Below are 13,491 nucleotides of genomic sequence, written 5' to 3'. Positions count from 1 at the left end.
TATTCCATAGTGTATATATGCCACATTTTCCTTGTATCACTGCTGGGCAATTGGGCTGATTCCAAATCTTTGCTATTGTAAACAGTGCCTCAATGAACATACGTGTAAATGTGTCTTTATATTAGAACAATTTATAATTACTTGGGTGATTACAGCAACCCAGTAATGGGGTTGCTGGGTCAAATGGTATTTCTATTTCGAGAACCTTGAGGAATAATGACACTGTCTTCCACAATGGTCAAACTAATTTACACTCTCACCACCAACAGTATAAAAGCATTCTTATTTCTCCACATCATCTCCAGCATCTGTTGTCTCCAGATTTTTTAATGATTGCCATTCTAATGGGCATGGTTTCTCAAAGTGGTTTTGATTTGCATTTCTCTAGTGACCAGTGATGATGAGCATTTTTTGATATGTTTGTTGGCTGCATAAATATCTTCTTTTGAGGAGTGTCTGTTCATATCCTTTGTCCACTTTTTTGATAGGGTTGTTTGTTTCTGTTGATTGCCAGTTCATTCATTTCTTTTGCTGTGCAGAAACACTTAAGTTTAATTAGATCCCATTTGTCTATTTTTGGCTTTTGTTGCCATTGCTTTTGGTGTTTTAGTCATGAAGTCCTTGTCCACGCCTATGTCCTGAATGGTTTTGCCTAAGTTTTCTTCCAGAGTTTTTATGGTGTTATACCTCATGTTTAAATCTTTAACCCAACTAGAGTTAATTTTTGTTTAAGGTATGAGGGAGGGGTCCAGTTTCAGCTTTCTGCATATGGCTAACCAGTTTTCCCAGCACCATTTATTAAATAGGGAATCCTTATCACATTGCTTGTTTTTGTCAATTTTGTCAAAGATCAGATGGTTGCAAATACGTGGCATTACTTCCAAGGCCTGTTCCATTGTTCTGTATCCCTGTTTTGGTAGCAGTACCATGTTGTTTTGATTACTGTAGCCTAGGTTGAAATCCCATAATGTGATGCCTCCAGCTTTTTTTTTTTTCCCCTTAGGATTGTCTTGGCTATGTGGGCTCATTTTGGTGCCATACAAATTTTAAGGTGTTTTTTTCCAATTCTTTGAAGAAGGTCAATGATAACTTGTTGGGGATAGCATTAAATCTATAAATTGCTTTGAGCAGTGTAGCCATTTTCACAATATTGATTTTTCCTAACCTTAAGCATGGGATTTTTTCCATTTTTTTCATTACATAAAAGAAAAAAAACCCATAAACTAATCTCTTTCATGTTTAAATTTAGAGCTTGAAAGCAATTTTAGAAAACTTAAATAAATGAAAGAAAATGTCTTGTTCATGGATGGGAAAACTCAATATTGTAAAGATACCAATTTCACCCAAAAATGATCTATACAGTCAATGTAGTCTTATTTCAAATGCCAAGGCAATTTATTGAAAATATACAAACTAAACATAAAATTTATGAGTGTATAAGACCAAATTAGCCAACATAATATTGAAGAAGAGTATAAGAGAAGATGCTCCATTATATATTGAAACTTACTGTAAAAGTACAGCAATAAAAACATTGCTGTATTTCTGCAAGGATAGTCAAATAGACTGGGGGAGTTGAGCTCCTACACTGATATAAATCTACTTTGACAAATCTTGCCTTTTACACTCATAAATCTTTAAGGCTGCGACACATTTTCTTAGAACAGAAGGGGAGAAAAAGCATCAGGATTATTTGATTCAGGTGTAACTAATTTTATAAGAAATAGAACTGGAAAATTTAGCTGAATTGATATAAAAACAATTCAAAACAGAAGAATATCAACAAAAAGTTCTATTCCCAGGCTGTTAATATGAGTTTTGGTGGAAACGAGATGACTTAAAAGGGAAATTAAAATATTGTCAGTGAATGAATTAAGGTCAGATTTTTCTGGTTGTTGAAAGCCATCTTATGCTTCAATGGCGACTTTAGTTGACTTATCCCGTGGAGAAGTAAACTGCTTATAACCACTGCTTTTCTACAGGCCATGAAATATGTACTCACTATCATGAAGAAGGCCATGTCATGAAGAAATAACAGAAGGCTGACAAATTCTTGCCAGCATGAATTCTTAGAATAGACCATTTGGGAGAGTCACATTGCTAATATTAGATAATATTGATTTTAAAAGGATAATCTGAGTTGGCAAAAGACCAAAAATGGCTGCAAGCTTTTGTGTGAGGACCATTGTGGAAAGTATGAAATCTAATAAATGTGTTGCACTAGGTAAAAAGTGTATCACTCTATTCCAAAGACAGGAAACTTCCCTGCTCTATCTCTATCAACTAGAATCCAGTTTACGAATAAGTATAACAAATGCTGGCAATCCTTAGTTGGCCACATTAAAGTAAAGAAACAGATATAAATTAATACTGTTGACACAGACCATGACAAATGCTGTGATACAGCCAGCTCCCTGCTACCTCACCAATCCTGGGATTCTTGTGTAACCTTACTAATAAGTGCCAAGAAAACATTTAAGAGGCAGTGATGGATTTACTAGTTTATTTACTCTGCATGTAATTGACTGATGGAAAACAGTTTTGTGCTATTCAAAGGAAAAGTCGCCCTAAATGAAAAATGACAAAAAAAAAATGGGGAGGAGGGTGTTGTGATTACTATTCAGCCAGGTAGAGATGTCAGAAAGCTACTGAAAAAAAATAAAAGGAAAATAAATTTGATTGCACATAAAAAGAACATGATCAAAACTTAAAGATAGAGTATCTTTGAACTTCAGCTAGGACACTAGTAATTCTTAAAGTAAACCACGCTCAAAGTGACTCAATTCATTCTATATAGCCAAGTTTGTATGAAATTACATTCTATTTTAAGAGTGGTGATTTAGAACAAAAAGTACTTGATTGTGGTGTCAATTTACTTCCTCAGATAATAAACCATCATGTAAAATTTATTAGCAGAAGGGCTGAGATCTACTCACTCAACACCTAGCAGGGGACCCAAGCTCTTTCACAGTTCCATGAGCAAGATGGTCTTTGGGTTTTTTGTAAAGTTTTTGGGATTCCTAGCAGTCAGTGATTCCCACAAGAAGGAGAGTACTTTCACAGGTCCAGTTTTGAAACCTAGAGCGCATATATGGTACTTAGGTTACAACTAAACTATTGATAGGAAAAATATGGATAATAGATTTCAAGATTCTGTTTCTGTTAGTGGAATGTGGAATTGGAATTGATATTATGCGTGGAAGAGATGGTGTCTCATTTTAATTGGACATGCTGAATGGGAACCTTGTGTTGTTCAAGCAGTCTTCTATAGGAAAATGATGCAACAGAGAATTCCCAAAGTACAAGAAACTATTGTTCTATTAAGAATGTGATGAAGTGGAAGCTTTAAATCTCTCTGACTCATGGAATATGACAGTAGCCATTTTAGGACATAAGAAGGTTGTTCTCCTTTCTTACACCATAAGCAAAATATTAAAGACTACACAAGAAGGGCAACAGGCTAAAGGTGATTAATATGCCATACCATAACAGATTTGTCTTATGCCTTCTTTACCATACCTATTTAGAATCTAATCTGACACTATTTGAATTTCTGTGAAGTGGCTTTTTTTGGGTACATAGCCTTGATTTTTCTTCCTGGATATTTAACTTCACTGCCATTCGTCATTATTTAGTGTAGTCATGTCTGAGTTTGATAACACTCAGTACATTGGCTCATTGCATTGATGATACTGTGAGAATTGCCTTCTGGGAAAAAGGCAGGCAGGAGAATTTAAGTCACCCATATGACAAGTAGAGGCTGACTAGTGAACACAACTGAACTGTAAACCTGTCTAGTGTGTTACATTTTGAAAGATTATATTGCCAGGAGGAATCAAAGATATCCCTCAAGCTATGAGAAACAAATTATTTTATTAACTGATCCTGACACTAAACAGGAAACACAAATACAGGTGGAACTTTTGGGTTTTTGTGAAATCAGAATCTGTCCTTAAGAGTTATGTTAGTCTCAATTCACAAAGAACCAGGAAAAAAAACCACTGAATTTGAAGGGAGCCCAGAGCAAAAACAAGCACTAAAAGACCCACTTGAAACTCATGACCTGATGGCCAGTTGATTTCAGTAGTATATGCAACTAGAAACGTGCTGACTGGAGCCTTTGACAGAAATGGGATATTGTATTTAGTAAAAATCTTTGGGGATTATGACTGAAAAGTTGCATGCTGCAGAGCCACTTTTTAGACCTTTTGAAAAACAATTGGCAGCTTGTTACTGGGGACATTGGTGAAAGTGATCCCTAGTGAATGACAGTGCATAATATTGTGTCATTATGTGCTGGGACCAGAAATACCTTTCAAGTAGTATGTAATGTCAGAAAAGAATAGAGAAGCAGCTTAGCAGAGCTTAGCAGAGCTCGCTGACAAAATAAAAATTTTGTATTCAACAGCGTGTGACAAGGAGAAATTGGTAGATGTAAATTATGTATATATGCAGTTTACTTTTCTTCCAAGGCCAATTACAGGGCCCTGTGGCTTTTCCTACCTCTTTACATCCTTACTACGTATTGCTATATGCTCTGATGCCAAAAATAGTTTTCTTGGTTCAGTGATTGGAATTCTGAATTCAGTGGTTACATTGCAATTAGAAATTGGTCACAATACATCCTACAGATGGTAAAGTGTTGATGAAGAAGGAAAGAACAAATAATAGGAAGAACTGAAATCTGTTTATTTGGGGATATACAGCAGAAAGAATAAGGCTTGGACCTGAGAAAATATTTGAATATTTATACTTTTGTGCCAAAGTTGATGTCATTTTAGTATGCTTCTAGATTATTAAACAATAAGTACAATCCTCCTCTCCACATAGAACACTTAATTTTGGAACTTTTTATGTGATTTTAGAGGAGGAAGAATTAAGGTAAAGCAAATAGGTGCCCACTACAAGTGCCAGCTGATGACTCACATGGGGAAAGCAATACTGGAACAGATGCCTCTGTCAGAGCTCTAAAGCTAGCTACCTGGGTTCATGAAATGAGTTGGTCTGGGAATGCCTGTTCATGCACAGTTGGGCCAAAGAGAACACATTTCCTTCATATCCAACTGAGCAAATAATGTGGGAAGAACCTCTACTCAATACAAATTGGAGAAACTTCAAGTAATCTTTAATACTTTAAGATGGATGTAGGCAGAATTACTGAGCTGCCACTGGACTTGTATAAGTAGCATTGAGGGGGCTACAAATGGCTATTGACTGAAACTGACACTCTTTTATTCTAGCCTTTGCTTATTCTGAAAAAGAAGCAACTGCATAGAAGACAATAAAAATTTGGAAAAAGCAAATAATTCATCATTTTGGTTCACATGGTTCTATTTCCTCTGATAAAGATTCACATTGCTGCTAATATTCAAAAATGGGTAGGAATAATAATATTAATATTATAATAATGTTTTATGTCTGTATTACATGCTACATAATCCTTGGAGCAGCATTCTTACTGGAAATTAGAATCAGTGATTAAAATAGTTAAAACTCAGGATAAAAATGTTGTGTTGATACGGCTGTGGAGCATTATAATCTCTCAAATATCATTGAGGGGTTGTAAAAATGAGCAACCAGTTAAAAAAATATACTTCTAAATTTTAACTAAATTTAAATATAGACATTTTCTCTGACCTAACAATTTAATTCCAACAGAAGTACATGCATACATACATAATCTGACATATTTGGAAGGATCACCACATTATTCATAATAGCTCAAAACTGGAAAAAATGGGGATTTCTATTAAGAGTAAAATGGATAAAGAAATTGGGTTATCCCAGCACTTTGGGAGTCCAAGGCAGGTGGATCATGAGGTCAAGAGATCAAGACCATCCTGATCAATATGGTGAAACCCCGTCTCTACTAAAAATACAAAAAATTAGCTGAGCGTGGTGGTGCGTGCCTGTAATTGCCTGAACCCAGGAGGCAGAGGTTGTGGTGAGCTGAGATTGCGCCATTGCACTCCAGCCTGGGTAACAAGAGCGAAACTCCATCTCAAAAAAAAAAAAAAAGAAAGAAATTGGGTTGTCCATACAATTAAATACAAATAAAGCACTGAACAACAAACTGCCACCCATCAGGACAAAATGGATAAATCTCACAAGCATGAAATTGAGTGAAAGAAGCCAGAAAACAAAGTAATATATACAGTATATTTTTTTCATTGAAATAAAATTTAGAAAAAGACAAAGCAAATCTATGCTGTTTTAATTCAGGATGACATTTAATTTGAGATTGACTCAGAAGTAATTGGGAGAAGGCATGATGAGCATCTAAATCTTACTATTTTATTTCTCACTCAATTTTAGCTGATAAGTGGCAGATTCAAGATTTAGACTAAGGTCGACTAATTCTAAAATCTACCTGTGATTCACTACACGACAGTGCTTCCACAAAATTAATACTTTTTCTTCTATCATTAAATTAGTCAATCTTGTGTTTCAAAATTGCCAAATATCCACAATACAAGTCATCTAATCTAAGATTTTCAATACTTTAGAGTATCTATGCATTTATACTGGTGGTTGGCCATGTACATCTCCTGGCAGCCTCTCTGCACATGACTAAATAGATCTTCTGAACATCACTGCAATCTTAGAAGTAAGTACCAGGCTGAACTTTTGCAACTCCACATTTTTTAAAATGTTGCAAAAAAATCTGTCCTGATTGAATTTTCTTGTCAGCCTTCATCCTACAGTGAATAATAAGTCACTATTTTCTATTATGTCCTTCACCTGTTATTGGTCTTCTTTTTCTCTTTCTAAATCTATTTTCTTTCTTTTTTTTCTTTTTTTGACATTAATGTACTAACTTTATTTCATCTATAAAAATGTAGCTAGCAATAAAAACATTTTGAAAAAAATAAAACATTTTAAACGTTACATTAGAATCTACAAAGCTCTTTTAATTTTATAAAACATTTTATTTTATTGTAATTTAGGTTCTGGGGTACATGTGCAGATCATGCAGGATTGTTGCATAGGTACATACATGGCCAGGTTGTTTGCTGCCTTCATTCCCCATCACCTATATCTAGTATATCTCCCCTCATTATCCCTCCCCACCCTACCCATCCAGCTGTCCCTCCCCTAGTCCTCCTCAACTGACCACTGTATATGATGCTCCCCTCCCTGTGTCCATGGGTTCTAATTGTTCAACACCTGCCTATGAGTGATAACATACAGTGCTTGGTTTTCTGTCCTTATGTCAGTTTGCTGAGAATGATCATTTCTAGATTTATCCATGTCCCTGTGAAGGACACTAACTCATCATTTTTTATGGCTGCATAGTATTCCATGGTGTATATGTGCCACATTTTCTTTATCCAGTCTATCAGGGTTGGTTCCAGGTCTTTGCTATTTTAAACAGTACCACAATGAACATACGTGTGCATGTGTCTTTATAATAGAACAATTTATAATTCTTTGGGTATATACCCAGTAATGGAATTGCTGGATCAAATGGTATTTCTGTTTCTAGGTCCTTGAGGAATTACCACACTGTCTTTCAGAATGGTTGAACTAATTTACACTCCCACCAACAGTATAAACTGTTCCTACTTCTCCACATCATCTCCAGCATCTGTTGTCTCCAGATTTTTTTTTTAAGGTGGAGTTTCGCTGTTGTTACCCAGACTGGAGTGCAATGGCATGATCTTGGCTCCCTGCAACTTCTGCCTTCTGGATTCAAGCAATTCGCCTGCCTCAACCTCCCGAGTAGCTGGGACTACAGGCACGCACCACCATGCCCAGCTAATTTTTGTATTTTTAGTAGAGATGGAGTTTCACCTTGTTGACCAGGATGGTCTCGATGTGTTGACCTCGTGATCCACCTGCTTCGGCCTCCCAAAGAGCTGAGATTATAGGTGTGAGCCACCATGCCCAGACAGATTTTTTAATGATCACCATTCTAACTGGTGTGAGATGGTATCTCAATGTAGTTTTGATTTGCATTTCTCTAATGACCAGTGATATGAGGATTTTTTCATGTTTGTGGGCCTCATCAATGTCTTTTTTTGTAAAGTGTCTATTCATATCCTTCACCCACTTTTGAATGGGTTTGCTTTTTTTTTTTTTTTTTTCTTGTACATCTGTTTAAGTTCTTTGTAGATTCTGGATATTAGCCCTTTGTCAGATGCATAGATTGCAAAAATTTTTTCCCATTCTGTTGGTTGCTGGTTCACTCTAATGATTGTTTCCTTTGCTGTACAGAAGCTCTGGAATTTAATTCGATCAGATTTATCTATTTTGATTTTTGTTGCCATTGCTTTTGGTGTTTTAGCCATGAAGTCCTTACCTATGCCTATGTCCTCAATGGTTTTGCTTAGGTTTTTGTTTAGGGTTTTTATGGTGTTAGGTCTTTTGTTTAAATCTTTAATCCATCTGGAGTTAATTTTAGTGTAAGGTGTCAGGAAGGGGTCCAGTTTCTGATTTCTGCCTATGGCTTGCCAGTTTTCCCAGCATCATTTATTAAACATGGAGTCCTTTCCCCATTGATTGTTTTTCTCAGGTTTTTAAAAGATCAGATGATTGTAGATGTGTGGTGTTGTTTCTGAGGCCTCTGTTCTGTTCCCTTGGTCTATGTCTCTGTTTTGGTACCAGTACCATGCTGTTTTGATTACTGTGGCCTTGTAGTATAGTTTGAAGTCAGGCAGCATGATGCTTCTGGCTTTGTTCTTTTTGCTTAGGATTGTTTTGGCTATGCAGGCTCTTTTGCTTCCAAATGAAGTTTGAAGTGTTTTTTTCCAGGTCTGTGAAGAAGGTCATTGGTAGCTCAATGGGGATAGCATTGAATCTATAAATTACTTTGGGCAGTATGGTCATTTTCATGATGTTGATTCTTCCCAACCATGAGCATAGGATGTTTTTCCATCCGTTTGTGTCCTCTCTTATTTGACTCAGCAGTGGTGTGTAGTTCTTGAAGAGATCCTTTACATCCTCTGTTAGTTGTATTTCTAGGTATTTTATTCTCTTTGTAGCAATTGTGAATGGGAGTTCACTTTCGATTTGGCTCTCTGTCTGTTATTGGTATATAGAAATGCTTGTGATTTCTGCACATTAATTTTGTATCCTGAGCCTTTGCTGAAGTTCCTTATCAGTTTCTGGAGATTTTGGGCTGAGATGATGTGTTCTTCTAAATATATAATCATGTCATTTGTAAATAGAGACAATTTGACTTCCTCTCTTCTTATTCGAATACCTTTATTTCTTTCTCTTGCCTGATTGCCCTGTCTAGAACTTCCAATACTATATTGAATAGGAGTGGTGAGAGAGGGCATCCTTGTCTTGTGACAGATTTCAAAGGGAATGCTTACAGTTTTTGCCTGGTCAGTATGATATTGGCTGTGGGTTTGTTGTAAATAGCTTTTATTATTTTGTGATACATACCATTGATGCCTAGTTTATTGAGGGTTTTTAGCAAAAAGTGCTGTTGAATTTTGTTCAAGGCCTTTTCTGCATCTATTGAGATAATCATGTAGTTTTTGTCTTTGGTTCTGTTATGTGAAGGATTACATTTATAGACTTGCATATGTTGAACCAGGCTTGCATCCCCAGGATGAAGACTACTTGATCATGATGAATAGGCTTTTTGATTTGCTGTTCATTCTGTTTGCAAGTATTTTATTGAAGATATTTTCATCAATGTTCATCATGTATATTGGCCTGAAGTTTTCTTTTTTAGTTGTGTCTCTGCCCAGTTTTGGTGTTAGGATGATGTTGGTCTCATCAACTGAGTTGGGGAGGACTCCTTCTTTTTGTATTGTTTGGAATAGTTTCAGAAGAAATGGTACCAGCACCTCTTTATAAGTCTGGTAGAATTTAGCTGTAAACCCTTCCAGACCTCAGCTTTTTAAATTTGTAGGCTATTAATTACTGCCTCAACTTCAGCCCTTGTTATTTGTCTATTCAGGGATTCAACTTCTTCCTGGTTTAGTCTTGGGAGAGTGCAAGTGTCTGGGAATATATCTACTTATTCCAAATTTACTGGTTTATATGAATAGAGTTGTTTGTAGTAATCTCTGATGGTAGTTTGTATTTCTGTGGAATTGGTGATGTCCCTTAATCATTTGTTATTGCATCTATTTGATTCTTCTGTCTTTTCTTTTTTATTAGTCTGGCTAGTAGTCTATCTATTTTGTTGATCTTTTCAAAAAACCAGCTCCTGGATTTGTTGATTTTTTTGAAGCATTTTTTTTTTTGTGTATCTTTTTCTGCCAGTTCTGCTCTGATCTTATTTATTTCTGTCTTCTGGTAGCTTTTGAGTTTTTTTTTTTTTTTTCGATTTTTCTCCTCTAACTCTTTCAATTTTGGTGATAGGGTGTTGATCTTAGACCTTTCCTCACTCCTCATGTGGGCATTTATTGCTATGAAATTTCCTCTAGACACTGCTTTGAATGTGTCCCAGAGATTCTGGTATGTTGTATCTTCATTCTCATTGTTTTCAAAGAACATCTTTATTTCTGCCTTCATTTCATTGTTTATCCAGTCTACATTCAGGAGCCAGTTGTTCATGTTCCATGAAGTTGTGTGGTTTTGAGTTAGTTTCTTAATCCTGAGTTCTAGTTTGATTGCACTGTTGTCTGAAAGGCTATTTGTTATGATTTCTGTTCTTTTGCATTTGCTGAGTGACTTACTTCCAATTATATGGTTGATCTTAGAGTAAGTGCGATGTGGTGCTGAGAAGAATGTATCTTTTGTGGATTTGGGGTTAAAAGTTCTGTAAATGTCTACTAAGTTTGCTTGGTCCAGATCTGCATTCAAGTCCTGGATTTCCTTGTTTATTTTCTGTCTCATTGATTTGTCTAATATTGATAGTGGAGTGTTAACGTCTCCCACTATTATTGTGTGGGAATCTAAGTCTCTTTGTAGGTCATTAAGGACTTGCATTATGTATCTAGGTTCTCCTGTATTGGGTTTGTATATATTTAGGATTGTTAGATCTTCTTGTTGTATTGATCCTTTTACCATTATGTAATGCCCTTCTTTGTCTCTTTTCATTTTTTTAGATTTTAAGTCCATTTTATCAGAGACTAGGATTACCACCCCTTCTTTTTTTGCCTTCTTTGCTTGGCAAATTTTCTTCTATCCCTTTATGTTGAGTCTATGTGTGTCTTTACACATGAGATGGGTTTCCTGAATACAGCAAACCTCTGTTTCCTGAATACAGAGGTTCTTGGCTTTTTATCCAGTTTGCCAGTCTGTGTCTTTTGATTGGGGCATTTAGTCCATTTACATTTAATGTTAATATTGTTATGTGCAAATTTGATCCTGCCATTTTATTACTGGTTGGTTATTTTGCCCTTTGGTTGGTGTAATTTCTTCATTGCATCGTTGGTCTTTACCATTTGGTTCTTTTTGCAGTGGCTCATACTGGGTTTTCCTTTCTGTGTTTAGTGCTTCCTTCAGGAGCTCTTGCAGGGCCAGTCTGGTAGTGACAAAATCCCTCAGCAATTGCTTGTCCATAAAGGATTTCATTTCTCCTTCACTTATGAAGCTTAGTTTGGCTGGATATGAAATTCTAGGTTGAAAGTTCTTTTATTTAAGGATATTGAATATTGGCTCCCACTTTCTTCTGGCTTGTAGGGTTTCTGCCAAGAGATCCACTGTGAGTCTGATGTGCTTCCCTTTGTGGGTGACCCGACCTTTCTCTCTGGCTGCCCTTAGTATTTTTTTCCTTTATTTCAACCCTGGTGAACCTGATGATTATGTGCTTTGGGGTTGCTCCTCTAGAGGAGTATCCTTGTGGTGTTCTCTGTATTTCCTATATTTGAATGTTTGCCTGCCTTGCTAGTTTGGCAAAGTTCTCCTGGGTAATATCCTGAAGGGTGTTTTCCAGCTTGGATGCATTCTTCCAAGTATGCATCAGGCATAGGTCCTTTCACATAATCCCATATTTCTTGAAGGCTTTGTTCATTTCCTTTCACTCTTTGTTCTTTTTTCTTGCCTTCTCGTTTTATTTCATTGATTTGATCTTCAATTTCTGATATCCTTTCTTCTGCTTGATCTATTCAGCTATTGAAACTTGTGTATGCTTCATGAAGTTCTTGGGCTGTGTTTTTCAGCTCCATCAAGTCGTTTATGTTCTTCTCTAAGCTTGTTATTCTAGTTAGTATTTCATCTAACCTTTTTTTAAGGTTTTTGATTTCTTTGCATTGGGATAGAACATGTTTCTTTAACTCAGAGAAATTTGTTATTACCCACCTTCTGAAGCCTGCTTCTGTCAGTTTGTCAAATTCATTCTCCTTCCTGCTTTGTTCCCTTGCTGGTGAGGTGTCGTGAATTCATGGTGGGGGAGAGACATTCTGGTTTTTGATGGTTTCATTCTTCTTGCGCTGGTTTCTCCCCATCTCTTGGATTTATATAGTTTTTGATCTCAGGTAGCTGCTTGGGGAGGCAGCCTTTCCTTTGTCTGCCTGTGGAGGCGCTGCTTGGCTGCCACAGATTTCAGTGGAGCTGCTGAGTCTTTAATTTACTCAGGAAAATTAGGCTGGTTTCTGTAATGGCTGCTTCCCTTCCACCCATCGAGCTGCAGCATTCCTGGTCGCTAACTGACGTTCTGGGTGTTTAACTCTGGAGTGAGAGGTTTTTGGCCTGCTGGGCTTTGTGCCTGGCAGGGGGACCTGTCCTGCCTTTTCGGTTGCTTTCCTACATTCCGTTCCCCTTCTTACTGGGGGGCAGGTACCTCTGTACTACCGGCGTTTTGGCTTTCTCAGCGTCAGCCAGTGCTTCTGTCTAGATCTATGCCGACAGCCCCAGAGCTGAAGTTGCTATTTTGTTCTGTTCAGCATCTCCCTAAGCATTTTCAGCCTGGTGAAGATCTCCTGTTCTGTGGGTTGTAGAGGGCTTGGGTAGAGCGCTGCATCCGCACTGAAGTCCCAGAGGGGGAGATCCCCCAGTCCTCCAGTCAGTTGCATGTTATTCCTGGGAGGGGTAGTGTCCCACCCTGCCACAACTTGCCCTATTTGGTTTATACCCTCTGTCTGACCAGACCCACAAAATGAAACTTGTACCTCGTTTGGAATTCTGGAGACCACTTGGCTTCTGAGTCTCTCTCGCTGGGAGCTGCTTTCCGGAGCTGCCTCTTATTTGGCCATCTTAGAATCTTCCTCTAAATCTATTTATGTTTAACAAACAACTACAAAGTTTAATGGCAAGATACAAAAATATAAGATAATGTCTGATGATTTTTTGATTTGACAAAATTGGTGGTCCGGCTGGGTTGGTTCTTCTGGGCTTCTTTCATCTGTTTGTAGACCAAAGTTTTATGAGGTCGAAGTAAACAGAATGTTTGATCAGGCTAGATTCTCAAAATGGTTTGTTCTTTTATATGTCTGGTGACTGTGCTGGGATGTCAGAAACCACTGGAAGTTGGCCATTCATCTCTTTGCGAAGCTTCCCCACAGGGCTAACTTGAACTTACATCATGGTCTTAGAGTGAGAGGATTTCTCACATCTTGGCCAGCTTCTCTGAGAGCAAGTAGTCTA

At 37.2% G+C, this 13,491-nt stretch overlaps 1 long non-coding RNA gene across 1 annotated transcript in view; it reads right to left on the bottom strand.

Annotated features, from left to right (window-relative positions):
* The window catches only part of LOC118151452 (uncharacterized), a 48,895-nt gene extending 35,648 nt beyond the window's left edge, over positions 1-13,247 (bottom strand). Inside the window, exon 1 of the long non-coding RNA XR_004739778.3 lies at positions 13,017-13,247. This is a non-coding gene — a long non-coding RNA (uncharacterized LOC118151452). The remainder of the gene's footprint in view (positions 1-13,016) is intronic.
* Positions 13,248-13,491: the final 244 nt, after the last annotated feature.

The sequence above is a fragment of the Callithrix jacchus genome, chromosome 2 (assembly GCF_049354715.1).
Source record: "Callithrix jacchus isolate 240 chromosome 2, calJac240_pri, whole genome shotgun sequence".
Lineage (NCBI taxonomy): Eukaryota > Metazoa > Chordata > Mammalia > Primates > Cebidae > Callithrix > Callithrix jacchus.
The sequence above is the reverse complement of the archived record's forward strand: the minus strand, read 5'-3'. Positions and strand labels throughout refer to the sequence as shown.